The sequence below is a fragment of the Balaenoptera borealis genome, assembly GCF_965194805.1.
Source record: "Balaenoptera borealis genome assembly, chromosome: 20".
Lineage (NCBI taxonomy): Eukaryota > Metazoa > Chordata > Mammalia > Artiodactyla > Balaenopteridae > Balaenoptera > Balaenoptera borealis.
In genome coordinates, this window is record NC_138879.1 from 33,642,307 (window position 1) to 33,657,418 (window position 15,112).

The 15,112-nt window shown below is 37.7% G+C and overlaps 1 protein-coding gene across 1 annotated transcript in view; it reads left to right on the forward strand.

Moving 5' to 3' along the window:
• ANKFN1 (ankyrin repeat and fibronectin type III domain containing 1) overlaps positions 1-15,112 on the forward strand; it is a 424,018-nt gene that overhangs the window by 41,309 nt on the left and 367,597 nt on the right. The gene's annotated exons all lie outside the window — the stretch shown is intronic.

The following is a 15,112-nucleotide window of genomic DNA, read 5'->3' on the forward strand; positions in this document are numbered from 1 at the left end:
TCTAAAGGCCAGCAGAGGTTGGTTAGTTTGTGGTGCTTGTTTGCAAAGAGTGATCCTATTAACAATATTGCTGGCCAATTGAAGTTTCCTATTATTAAAAAAAAAAAAAATGCCTGGCTGACCTTGCCAGGCTTCAACCTCTGCCTCTTACCTTAAGTGCTAACCACTTGGGCCTTCTTTCCTAAACATCACATTCCATCCTTCCTACCTCAGGATCTTTGCACATGTTATTCCTTCTGTCTTAGAAGAATGCCTTCCCATCCATCTAGTTAATTCTTACTATTTTTTTCACTTTCCAGGGAAGCCTTCCTGACTTCTCAGACTAGGTATTCCCTCTTCCGCCCCCATTCTAATAAAAGTTCATCACCCTGAAGTCTTTCCTTCGTCACCCAATTTGTGATTACATATTTACCTGTGGGGTTAGTTGATTAATGTCTGTCACCCTTAATGGCTTGAAAATTCAGTTGTGTCTTTCTCTCTTTTGTTCGGTTTATAAATCCAGGGCCTAGTGTCTGGTATAACATAGGCACTCAATAAATATATGTTGAATGAATGAATGAAGGCCAAGACTAAAATCTAGGTCCACTGACACTTGCTTTGAACTCTTTGCTTCAAACCATCCTGAGGGCAACAAAGTACTGGCCCTAATACTTCCCCGAGGAAAGGAAAAGGGAAAGAAGTGCCAGCCTAAAATGTCAGATTCCTCACCTCCTGTAAGGACACTCCTAGCAGAAGGTATGTCACCTGCACACACAGTAACCGAGTGGCCTGCCACCACGGTGGCCGTGTTTGCAGAGAAAGCACAGAGCTCTCAGTTCCTGGTTGGGAACCATGGTGAGGAGTCTAAACAAAGCCTGGCAGCATCACACCAGAGTCTAGGGGAAGAGCCTGCAGGCCCCTGTGTGCCGACCCGGGCCACCCTGAGCTGCTGGGGGTAAGTCTTCCCTTCTTCCTCAGGGTTTGGGGTTAGCTCCTGGTCTCATTTGTCTGGGCTCACACCCCCTACCCCTTGGAGGCCTGGTACTGGGCTTTTGAACTTGAATGAGCATCCATTTTCTTCCTTCCTTTAACTTGGAGGGAACCCAAATTTCTGTGCTCCTGGCTCTTTGTCCTGTTTTCACCCCATGTTCTCCATCTCCCAGTGGTTTCTTTCTGGTTAAATGGACCCTGATCTACAAAGAACCTGGATCCATCAGACCTGCTCAAATGCCCCTTAGTTATGCCTCACAGCCTCTCCCTGGGCAACTATGAGTCTCTTTTTCTCTTTGAAATATGATCCTATTTTTGCTGAGGCCACAGTATGACATACCTAAAAGTCATACTAGTAAATATTTAAACAAACACTTCTCATCACTAGCAAAAAATATTTGTGGTCACAAAGCTGGATTACTAGGAACAAATCCCTTGATATAAATGTATACATGAGGAAAGATAAAACAAACAAGCAAACAAAAATAGATCAAGAAGAAAATGAAGAATCTGCCACCTTTAACAAAGAGAGAAACACCTTTGGCTCTGCTCTGGACACAAGGAAAGAGAGCCCATTAAGCTTAAAAGATAGCAAAGCCCTGGTGGCATAACTCATTGAGTTTATTCCATTAAATCTGAAGAGAGCTTGAAATCATTACGAGCAGAATGGCTGCTCCTCTAGCAGCCCAGCCCACTGAACTAGGGAGGATTAAACTGGTAATCGGAAGGGAAGTCTATGGTCTGGATCAAGGGTATAGTGTCTGGGCTATATATTTTGACTTAAGGGCACGGCAAAACCCTCAAGCAGCTAACCACAGATGAAACTGTCTTTGCCTCATAGATTCAATCCATTCTTGCAGCGTTTTATTGACAAAAAATGGTTATAGTGTTACATAAATTATACATTTAGGGCAATCACTATTACAATGCAGGCTAGAGTGTTTTATTACAGCAAGAAGTTATTTTTACAAATCCAGGAAGAGTTATGCATTGTATAATTCTAGAGTTTGTTCATGGGCTAAAGAACACAGTAAGCTCATTCCTGAGGGAACTGACTTCCTAAAAGATGGCCTCTCTCCAGAATGGTGAAGACAGAGGGTTAGCTGTGGTTGCTACTTTAATCTGATTTACTGTTTATATGAGTCATTAATATGAGGAGCTAGTCTGGTTTCTACGAAAGTCAATTTTCTACAGCCTCTTGTTCTTTCTTTTTTCTCCCACTTTAATTTTTTTTAATTATTAGAGTAATCCACGATTGTAAAATAGCCAAGCAAAACAAATGTATAGAGAGAAAAAAGTGAAATTCTCTTTTTAACCCATACCCTAAGCCATATCCATCCCTTTCCCTTTCCAGAAAAATCACCATTAACTGGTGGATATCCTGCAGGGAACTTTTTTCTAAAAATATACAGGAATATACACAGACATAGATTATATATAAAATAAATGCACTTGATGACATTGAATTATTCCAAACTTGTAAGTAGAATCACACTGTGTATTATTTTGGCTTGCAACTAGCTTTTTTCACTTAAGAATATGTCCTTGCACTTTCTATGCCAGTGTGCATAGATACACCTAATTTTTTAAAATTATCTCATAGTGTTTCATTCTATAATTACCATAGTTTATTTCATTTTTGTCCTATTAGTAGAGTTTAGATTGTTTCCATTTCTTCACTACTACAAACGTGCCAGATGGATACACACATGCACACATATGTGGGGGGGTGTGAGTGTAATATATATATATGTGTGTGTATGTGTGTGTGTGTGTGTATGCACTTCTGTATTATTTCTGTAGGGTATAGTATTTCTGTAGAATGAATTTCCTGGAAAGGAATGAACTGAGCTAAACCGTATGTGCAATTAAACTTTGCTACTGTCAAAGACCGTCACTTTGCCCTCAGAAAGAGCTATGCCTGTTTACACTGAGTGATGTGCCCTTTTCACCACACCTTCACCACCACTGGATATTATCTTATCCATCATTTCCTTTTTGCCAATCTTGTATGTTGACAATTACATGCCATGATTCATTTGCATTTCCCTGGTTGGGAGTGAGGTGGACCTAATCTTATCTTTAGGCATTTTGCATAACGAATCTTCAGTCTAAGCCAAGACCATAAATGAGAACTGTGCCAAAGCCTCAAAACAAAAGAAAATGAGAAAATTTAAGCTCAAAACTGTGTACACAATGAAAACGAGCCCCAGGTTTCTTCAAAGAGGTGGTGCTAATTTTGTTAAAAGATAGCAAGATAAAAACACAGAAAGGCTCTATTTAGCTTGGCATATACTATATAGAAATCAAGTATAGGAGCCAGGCTACACGGGCTTCAAGGACATGTGCAGATATGTCCTGTGGGACCCTGGACAACTTACACAGAGTATCTCAACATTCTTATCTGTAAAGTGGGAACACTAACGTTAGCCTCCTCATAGAACTGTTGTAATGAGACAGTGCAGAGGGCCTGGAAAATGAGTGTTGGGCTCTATAAATGTTTGCCAGAATAATAGTAATGACGATAGTTATGATTGTTATCATAAGTTGAAGAGACAGTTACATACCCACAGGGAAAAACAGAGTCTCTGAGTAGTGACTAAGTGGCATTTGAGCAGGTCAGATGGATACATGCCTGGGAGACATGAGGGTGGGAATCTCATTGACCCTTTGCAGAGCAGGGTCCAGTTAACCAGAGAGAAATGATGAATTATTTCTTAATTTGCAGGCTAATTGGCGATCAGAACAGGAAGGGGTCTTAGAGGCTACAGAGTGCAAAAATGTCATTGTATGGATGAGAAAATAGAGAGCTAGAGAAAAGGGACCTTACTTAAGCTCACACAGGTGCTCAAGCAACAGAGTCGAATCCGGGACCAACTGCAAGTCTATGTTGCCTCCATATTTATGTTTTCTGCATCGTTCTCCACCTCTTAGTTGAATAGAGAAAAATATAATAAGAAGTGGGTCTGCAGAAACAGCTCTTTATTTCTTGTTTCTGATTTTGGATGATGACTTAAAGAATAACCAAATTTAAAATTCCTGTGCATTAATAAGGAAATGACACTTTAAAGGAAAAATGGGCAGAAGCGAAGACCAGGAAATTTACAGAAAAGAAAGTACAAATGGCCAACACATATGTGAAAAGATGTTCAACTTGGCTAGTAATGGAGGACACACAACTTAAAAGAGTCATTTATTCAGTCAGAAGGGACTCCTGAGTGACTACAATGAGCTATCAATGGTTTAGTTTTCATCTACCCAATTGGCAAGAATTTAAAAGCATAATAAGACCAAGTATTAGTGAGGATGTAAGGAAATTGGTACTGTCATACATTGTGTGAGGGGTGGGAGAATTAAAGCACACAATTGAGATTGGGATTGCCATACATACACTAATATGTATAAAATGGATATCTAATAAGAACGTGCTGTATAAAAAATAAATAAAATAAAATTCAAAAAATAAAACACACAATTGGAAAGTCATTTGAATAGTTCTTGGCAGAATAATACCCTTTCCCCAAAGATGTCCATATCCTAATCCCCAGAGCCTGTTAGCTTACACAGCAAGGAGGAATTAAGTTTGCAGATGTAATAAGATTGCTAATCAGCTGATCTTTTTTTTAATTGAAGTATAGTTGATTTGCAATATGTGTTAGTTTCAGGCATACAGTATAGTGATTCCATTTTTTGCAGATTATATTCCATTATAAGTTTTTACAAGACAGTGGGTATAATTCCCTGTGCTATACAGTAAATCCTTTTTCTCCGTTTTATGTATAGTAGTTTGTATCTGTTAATCCCATAATTCTAATTTGTCCCTCCCCCCTCCCTTTTGGTTACCATAAGTGTTTTTTCCTATGTCTGTGACTCTGTGTGTATGTAGATTTATTTGTATTATTTTTTAGAGTCCACATATAAATGATGTCATATAGTATTTGTCTTTTTTTGTCTGACTTATTTCACTAAGCATAATATTCTCTAGGTCCACCCATGTTGCTGCAAATGGAAATTTCATTCTTTTTAGGGCTGAGTAATATTCCATTATATATATATATATATACACATACATATATATGTATCTTTATTCATTCATCTGTTGATAGACATTTAGGTTGCTTCTATATCTTGGCAATTATAAATAGTGCTGCTTTGAACATTGGGGTGCATGCATCTTTTTGAATTAGAGTTTTCTTTTTTTTTTCTGGATATATAACCAAGTGGAATTGCTGGATCATATGGCAACTCTATTTTTAGTTTTTTCCATAGTGTTTGCATCAATTTACATTCCCACCAACAATGTAAGAGGGTTCCTTTTTCTCCACACCTTCTCCAGCATTTATTATTTGTAGGCTTTTTGACGATAGCCATTCTGACTGGTGTGAGGTGGTACCTCATTGAGGTTTTGATTTGCATTTCTCTAACAATTAGCAATGTTGAGCATCTTTTCATATGCCTGTTAGCCATCTGTATGTCTCCTTTGGAAAAACGTCTATTTAGGTCCTTTGCCCATTTTTTAATTGGGTTGTTTGTTTTTTGGATATTGAGTTTATGAACTGTTTGTATATTTTGGATATTAACCCCTTGTTGGTTACATCGTTTGCAAATATTTTCTCCCACTCCTTAGGTTGTTTTTTTCATTTTGTTGATGATTTCTTTTGCTGTACAAAATCTTTTAAGTTTGATTAGCTCCCATATGTTTATTTTTGCTTTTATTTCTTTTGCCTTGGGATACTGGCTAATCAGCTATCTTGATATAGGGAAATTATCCTGGATTATTCAGGTGAACCCAATGTAATCTCAAGGGTCCTTAAAAGCTGAAGAGGGAGGCAGAAGAATCAGAGTCAGAGAAGGAGAAATAATGACATAAGCAAGGTCAGAGTAACGTGAGAAGGACTCCACTTGCCATTGCTGGCTTTGGAGATGGAAGAAGGAGGCCGTGAGGCAAAGAATGCGGACAGCTTCTAGAAGCTGGAAAAGGTAAAGAAACAGACTCTCTCCTACAGCCCCCAGAAAGGAATGCAGTCCCAGCAGTAAGTACCTTGACTTTACCCCTATAAGGCCCATGTCAGACTTAAAACTTAACAGAACTCTAATATAGTAAGTTTGTGTTGTTTTAAACCACTAGTTTCTGGCAATTTGTTACAGCGGCCATAGGACACTAATACAGCTCTATTAAAATTTAAAACATTGTGCTCTTTGACTCCTTAATTCCTCTTCTTGTGATTACATTGGCGAGTCACTAGCATGTATGTATGAAGACCCACAGACAAGGATGTCTGCTGGAGTGTTGCTTGTAGTGATGAACAAGGACTTGAGCCTGTTATCCATAAAATGGGATAGTAAGCAGAACTTAAGGTGAATGTGGCAGGTCTGTAAGTACTGACATGTCAAATTCTCCAAAGCAAAGCATGAGAAAAAGTAAGTTGCACTCTCATGAACAAAATTATATATTTTTAACAGTTCATATATGTGAATTGAAGGGTGCATGCCAAACAAAACAGTTTTAACCACTGGGGAGACAACTGAGTTTGAAAAGCTATGACTCATATAATTTTAAAATAAAATTTAGTAGAAAAATAATGAGATATTTGAAAGCTTATCCCTCCCCAAGTCACATATACTTTTCCTTTCATTTGGTCTACTTTATAGTGAAAGGACCTTGTATTAAAATTCAAAGATCCAGTATCTAGGAAGTAAATGCTCCAGCATATGAGAGAAAAGGATAATTCTTGACAATCTGAATTATCGTTGGGGCTAGAAGTCACAGGACTCTAAGATTTCTTAGTTCTGGTGAGGAGGGTCCTGGTGGTCACTCTAAGTCATTGGACAGTCTTGGAACCCTGGATAGCAAGGCTGGAGTCAGAAGTGCCCAGTCTGGCTCTCTACTACCTTCCCTATTAGCCACACAGTTACATTTTTGAGACCAAGATTGAAAGTTCAGTTTCCCAAATATGTTAACTAATTTGTGCAGAAAGCACTAGGCTGGCCCATATGAGGAATGGAAATCTCTCAAAACTCAGTTCAAATATCACCTGCACATTTCAGTACTTTCTGTTGTTGAAATACTATTTCATTGTAAAGGTATCCATTATACGGATAAACCATTTTTTGGGATTTTTTAAAATCCATCTATTAACTGATGGACATTTGGATTGTTTACACTATTGGCTATTATGACTAATGCTACAAGGAACATTCATGCACAAGTTTTTGTGAGGCCATGTGTTTTCATTTCTCTTGCATAGATACCTAGGGATGGAATTGCTGGATCATGTGGTAGCTCTATGTTTAACCCTTGAAGGAACTATTTGCCAAAATGCTTTCCCAAGTAGCCACCCCAATTTACATTCCCACCAGCAATGTATGAGGATTTCAGTTTTCCCATAAAGTCCTTTAATTTTTTAATACTTTTTTGTAATACCTGACTTGCATGGGGATATCTGTTATAAAATCAAGAAGATTCATTTCTACCTTAGAATCAGTGACAACATACTTACTTATGTCCCTTATCAGTATTCATACTCCTGCTGCTACTACTATTGCTACTGCTAATGACAGCTAACGTTTGTTGAGGACTTACAATGTGCCAGACACTGTTCCAGTGTTTTACATATATAAACATACATTTAACCCTCCCAGCAACCCTCTGAGTTGGGTAGCCCAGTTGAGAAATAAGGGTAGCTTGTACTGGAAGAGCAGTAGAAAAAATAGCAAGAAGTGAATAGGTTGAATCACTTATTTATTCATTTAATCCACAAATATTTATTGAACATTCATTCTCTGCTAGGCACCATGTGATGTACTAAGTTTACTGCTATGAGCAAAAGAGTTTGTCTCTTCCCTCAAGGAACTTGTAATCTGTTGATTTGAGAGAGATTTAAGAAATAAAATCAAGATACCTTTTTGATTAATTTGATACAGAAAGGGATTCACGGAAAGGGTTCATACCTTGGCAACTAGAGTACAGTTTGCCATTTCCTGAGATAAGGACCATGGAGGTTTGGAGAGGTGGAAGAGGTAGTCAAAAGATTGGAAAAGATGATTTCAGTTTTGAACATGTTGATGCACAGGGATTTGTAAGACATGTAATAAACAGTTTGACATATGGGTCTGGAGTTCAGAACAAAGATCCAAACTAGATATATAAATGTGGGATGGTCACATAGACGGTAATTGAAATCATGGGCATAATTGCCTAGGGGAAGAGTAAACAAGTGATGTGAGGAGAACCCTAGGACTGGACCTTAAGGAACTTTGACTTTTAAAGACACAGAAAAAAGAGAGATGAGACAGCAAAGGAGCAGCCAAGTAAGTAAGGAGAAAACCAAGAGTTTGCAAAGTTCCTGAGCCAAAAGAAAAGTGCATTTCAAGGAAGGGAGTTGTCAACAGTTCTGAATGACACTCAGAGGTCAAGAAGGGTGAAGGTGTTTTGGATTGAGAGCCTTGGTAGTCATTGGTGACCTTCCGGAAAGCTCTGTGGTGCAGCAGTGCGGAGGAGCACACCAACCACCAGAAAATGTGGAATGGAGGCAGCAAGTTTACAACTCTGTGAAGCTGGGTAGAGAAGAATCCAGACTAGGGCTGTAACAAGCAGGGAAAGGACATGTTCGACATGTTTTGTTTTGTTTTTGATAGAAAAACTTAAAGCGTGTTTACATGCTGTTGGTATGAATTCAGTACAATATCAGAGTTATCACTTATGTTCTAAGTTCAACCATACTTTAATAATTTAGCCCATACCCTTTGTACACAGATTGCAGCAAATGTTGAAATTTTTACTTAGCCTGGAGCAACAGAAAATCATGAGCTACATCTTGGACCTGTCACTTCTAGATGGAGTCCTTTAATCGCTTTAAGCTTTGGTTTCCTCATCTTAGTTGTCAGGATTGTTGCAACGATGAGAAATAACATACGAAAAGACATCATCATCATCTCACTTGGCACTTAATCAGCTCCCAGTAAGTGGTAGCACGCATTATTTCACTCTACACGGCTGTGCAATATGTATTAGCCAAATCCTTCTTTCTTATGTTTTTACTGCTGGCAGGGATATTGTATCCATTGATTTAAGCTCAAATAGCTACCTGGGTTTCCTGTCCCTAAGCCTAATTCTCAAATGATGCTGCATTCTTCCATCATCAGCATGTATTCATTCTTTCAACACAGGTTTTGCATCGCTATCGCCCTACTCAACTATATTTTAATCACCTACTCTTGTCATCATTGTCACTATCATTTCAGAAAAGGGAGTTCCTTGGCATCAACCTGCCACTCACAGCCTTGGGTTTACACTGTTTGACAAACTATTTCTACATCTCACTCCATCCTGTTCTTCCACAAACCAAATTTCCCCATCCTCTCATCCCTTTTTGAACTTGACTCATGGCATTTTCTTCCTGGTGTGGACCTTGATTGCTATTTCAATGCTTTCTATTAGAATGGCCTTTGGCAATCTTGGGATATGCCATTCCCAACTAAATCCAACCCTTAGGACCCTCCTATCCCAGGAAATGGTCTCCCCTAGTTACCCCAGCTCTGTCAGGTAACACTTGGACTAGCATGAAAATAAAAGAAAATCAGAAAGCTAACTTATAAAATGAGTAATCTACCTTAATAGAGAACATCCTAGAATGTGCTACTTGTTTCACAATTCCAACTGTCTTCTTAACACTTCTAAAGAGGATTGCACCATCACACTGAATTCAGGTTTGTGTATTAACTTGCCAATACCAGGCTCCCTTTCTGGAATGTTCTGTCCCTCTCCAGATGCTACTTATTCTTCTGGTCCCCTACGGTCAAAAGTATAGTATTTATAGCATTTTCTTTATTCCTGCAACCCTTACCCCATCCTACTCCATCTACTATTATCCATTTAGCCATCCATCCACTCCTTTTCCAAGTTTTTTTTTTTTTTAACATCTTCATTGGAGTATAATTGCTTTACAATGTTGTGTTAGTTTCTGGTGTATAACAAAGTGAGTCAGCTATATGTATACATATATCCCCATATCCCCTCCCTCTTGAGCCTCCCTCCCACCCTCCCTATCCCACCCCTCTAGGTGGTCACAAAGCACTGAGCTGATCTCCCTGTGCTATGTGGCTGCTTCCCACTAACTATATCTATTTTACATTTGGTAGTGTATATATGTCAATGCTACTCTCTCACTTTGTCCCAGCTTACACTTCCTCCTCCCTGTGTCCTCAAGTCCATTCTCTACGTCTGCGTCTTTATTCTTGTCCTGCCCCTAGGTTCTTCAGAACATTTCTTTTTTTTTTTTTTTTAGATTCCATATATATGTGTTAGCATATGGTATTTGTTTTTCTCTTTCTGACTTATTTCACTCTGTATGACAGACTCTAGGTCCATCCACCTCACTACAAATAAATCAGTTTTGTTTCTTTTTATGGCTTAGTAATATTCCATTGTATATATGTGCCACACCTTCTTTATCCATTCATCTTTCAATGGACACTCAGGGTGCTTCCATGTCCTGGCTATTGTAAATAGTGCTGCAGTGAACACTGTGGAACATGACTCTTTTTGAATGATGGTTTTCTCTGGGTATATGCCCAGCAGTGGGATTGCTGGGTCGTATGGTAGTTCTATTTTCAGTTTTTTAAGGAACATGCATACTGTTCTCCATAGTGGCTGTATCAACTTACATTCCAACCAACAGTGCAAGAGGGTTCCATTTTCTCCACACCCTCTCCAGCACTTATTGTTTCTAGATTTTTTGATGACAGCTACTCTGACCAGTGTGAGGTAATACCTCACTGTAGTTTTGATTTGCATTTCTCCAATGATTGGTGATGTTGAGCATTCTTTCATATGTTTGTTGGCAATCTGTATGTCTTCTTTAGAGAAATGTCTATTTAGATCTTAAGCCCATTTTGTCCATTTTTGTATTCGGTTGTTTGTTTGATATTGAGACGCATGAGCTGCTTGTATATTTTGGAGATTAATCATTTGTCAGTTGCTTCATTTGAAAATATTTTCTCTCATTCTGAGAAAGTTTTCCGTTGCTGTGCAAAGGCTTTTAAGTTTCATTATGTTCCATTTGTTTATTTTTGTTTTTATTTCCATTTCTCTAGGAGGTGGGTCAAAAAGGATCTTGCTGTGATTTATGTCAAAGAGTGTTCTTCCTATGTTTTCCTCTAAGAGTTTTATAGCGTCTGGCCTTACCTTTAGGTCTTTAATCCATTTTGAGTTTATATTTGTGTATTGTGTTAGGAAGTGTTCTAATTTCATTCTTTTACATGTAGCTGTCCAGTTTTCCCAGCACCACTTATTGAAGAGGCTGTCTTTTCTCCATTATATATTCTTGCCTCCTTTATCAAAGATAAAGTGACCATATGTGTGTGGGTTTATCTCTGGGCTTTCTATCCTGTTCCATTAATCTATATTTCTGTTTTTGTGCCAGTACCATACTGTCTTGATTACTGTAACTTTGTAGTATAGTCTGAAGTCAGGGAGCCTGATTCCTCCAGCTCCATTTTTCTTTCTCAAGATTGCGTTCGCTATTCAGGGTCTTTTGTGTTTCCATACAAATTGTGAAATTTTTTTTTCTAGTTCTGTGAAAAATGCCTTTGGTAGTTTGATAGGGATTGCATTGAATCTGTAGATTGCTTTGGGTACTGTAGTCATTTTCACAATATTGATTCTTCCAATCCAAGAACATGGTATATCTCTCCATCTGTTTGTATCATCTTTAATTTCTTTCATCAGTGTCTTATCGTTTTCTGCATACAGGTCTTTTGTCTCCTTAGGTAGGTTTATTCCTAGGTATTTTATTCTTTTTGCTGCAGTGGTTAATGGGAGTGTTTCCTTAATTTCTCTTTCAGATTTTTCATCATTAGTGTATAGGAATGCAAGAGATTTCTGTGCATTAATTTTGTACCCTGCTACTTTACCAAATTCATTAATTAGCTCTAGTAGTTTTCTGGTAACATCTTTAGGATTCTCTGTGTGTAGTATCATGTCATCTGCAAGCAGTGACAACTTTACTTCTTCTTTTCCAATTTGGATTCCTTTTATTTTTTTTTCTTCTCTGATTGCTGTGACTAAAACTTCCAAAACTATGTTGAATAATAGTGGGCACCCTTGTCTTGTTCCTGGTTTTAGAGGAAATGGTTTCAGCTTTTCACGATTCAGAATGATGTTGGATGTGGGTTTGTCATGTATGACCATTATTATGTTAAGGTAAGTTCCCTCTATGCCTACTTTCTAGAGACTTTTTGTCATATATCGGTGTTGAATTTTGTCAAAAGGTTTTTCTGCATCTATTGAGATTATCATATGGTTTTTATCCTTCAATTTGTTAATATGGTGTATCACATTGATTGATTTGCATATACTGAAGAATCCTTGCATCCCTGGGTTAAATCCCACTTGATCGTGGTGTATGATCCTTTTAATGTGCTGTTGGATTCTGTTTGCTAGTATTTTGTTTAGGATTTTTGCATCTATGTTCATCAGTGATATTGGTCTGTAGTTTTCTTTCTTTGTGACATCTTTGTCTGGTTTTGGTATCAAGGCAATGGTGGCCTTTTAGAGTGAGTTTGGGAGTGTTCCTCCCTCAGCTATATTTTGGAAGAGTTTGAGAAGGATGGGTGTTAACTCTTCTCTAAATGTTTGATAGAATTCACCTGTGAAGCCATCTGGTACTGGGCTTTTGTTTGTTGGAAGATTTTTAATCACCGTCTCAATTTCAGTGCTTGTGATTGGTCTGTTTATATTTTCTATGTCTTTCCTGGTTCAATCTCAGAAGGTTGTGCTTTTCTGAGAATTTGTCCATTTTTTCTAAGTTGTCCATTTTACTGGCATAGAGTTGCTTGTAGTAATCTCTCAAGATTCTTTGTATTTCTGCAGTGTCAGTTGTTACTTCTTTTTCATTTCTAATTCTGTTGATTTGAGTCTTCTCCCTTTTTTTCTTGATGAGTCTGGCTAATGGTTTATCAATATTGTTTATCTTCTCAAAGAACCAGCTTTTAGTTTTATTGATTTAGTTTTATTGTTTGCTTTGTTTCTGTTTCATTTATTTCTGCTCTGATTTTTATGATTTCTTCCCTTCCACTGACTTTATTCTTCTTTCTCTAGTTTTAAGTGTAGGGTTAGATTGCTTATTTGAGGTTTTTCTTGTTTCTTGAGGTAGGACTGTATTGCTAGACACTTCCCTCTTAGAAATGCTTTTGCTGCATCCCATAGGTTTTTGGTCATCGTGTTTTCATTGTCATTTGTTTCTATGTATTTTTTCATTTCCTCTTTGATTTCTTCACTGATCTCTTGGTTATTTAATAGCATATTTTTTAGTCTCCATGTGTTTGTATTTTTTAGAGTTTTTTTCTTGTAACTGATATCTAGTCTCATAGCGTTGTGGTCAGAAAAGATACTTGATATGATTTCAATGTTCTTAAATTTATCAAGGTTTGATTTGTGACCCAAGATATGATCTATCCTGGAGAATGTTCCAGGAGCACTTGCAAAGAAAGTGTATTCTGATGTTTTTGGATGGAATGTCCTATAAAGATCAATTAAGACCATCTTGTTTAATGTGTCATTTAAAGCTTGTGTTTCCTTATTTATTTTCATTTTGGATGATCTGTCCATTGGTGAAAGTGGGGTGTTAAAGTTCCCTACTATGATTGTGCTACTGTCGATTTCCCCTTTTATGGCTGTTAGCAATCGCCTTATGTATTGAGGTGCTCCTATGTTGGGTGCATAAATATTTACAATTGTTATATCTTCTTCTTGGATTGATCCCTTGATCATTATGTAGTGTCCTTCTTTGTCTCTTGTAATAGTCTTTATTTTGAAGTCTATTTTGTCTGATATGAGAATTGCTACTCCAGCTTTCTTTTGATTTCCATTTGCATGGAATATCTTCCATCCCTTCACTTCCAGTCTGTATGTGTCCCTAGGTCTGAAGTGGGTCTCTTGTCCACAGCATATATATGGGTCTTGTTTTTTAATCCATTCAGCCAGTCTATGTCTTTTGGTTGGAACATTTAATCCATTTACATTTAAGGTAATTATCGACATGTATGTTCCTATTACCATTTTCTTAATTGTTTTGGACTTGTTTTTGTAGGTCTTTTCCTTCTCTTGTGTTTCCTGCCTAGAGAAGTTCCTTTAGCATTTGTTGTAAAGCTGATTTGGTGGTGCTGAATTCTCTTAACTTTTGCTTGTCTGTAAAGGTTGTAATTTCTCTGTCAAATCTACCTTGCTTGGTAGAGTAATCTTGGTTGTAGGTTTTTCCCTTTCATCACTTTAAATATGTTCTGCCACTCCCTTCTGGCTTGCAGAGTTTCTGCTGAAAGATCAGCTGTTAACCTATGGGGATTCCCTTGTATATTATTTGCTTTTCCTTTGCTGCTTTTAATATTTTTCTTTGTATTTAAATTTTGATAATTTGATTTATATGTGTCTTGGCGTGTTTCTCCTTGGATTTATTCTGTATGGGACTCTCTGCTCTTCCTGGACTTGAGTGACTATTTCCTTTCTCATGTTAGGGAAGTTTTCAACTATAATCTCTTCATATATTCTCTCAGTCCCTTTCTTTTCCTCTTCTTCTTCTGGGACCCATATAATTCGAATGTTGGTGCATTTAATGTTGTCCCAGAGGTCTCTGAAACTCTCCTCAATTCTTTTCATTCTTTTTCCTTTATTCTGCTCTGTGATAGTTACCTCCATTATTTTATCTTGCAGGTCACTTATCCATTCTTCTGCCTCAGTTATTCTGCTATTGATTCCTTCTAGAGAATTTTTAATTTCATTTATTGTGTTCTTCATCATTGTTTGTTTTCTCTTTAGTTGTTCTAGGTCCTTGTTAAACATTTCTTGTATTTTCTCCATTCTATTTCCAAGATTTTGGATATCTTTACTATCATTACTCTGAATTCTTTTCCAGGTAGACTGCCTATTTCCTCTTCATTTGTTTGGTCTGGTGGGTTTTTACCTTGCTCCTTCATCTGCTGCATATTTCTCTGTCTTCTCATTTTGCTTAACTTACTGTGTTTGGGGTCTCCTTTTCACAGGCTGCAAGTTTGTAGGTCCCGTTTTTTTTGGTGTCTGCCCCCAGTGGCTGAGGTTGTTTCAGTGGGTTGTGTGAGCTTCCTGGTGGAGGGGACTGGTGCCTGTGTT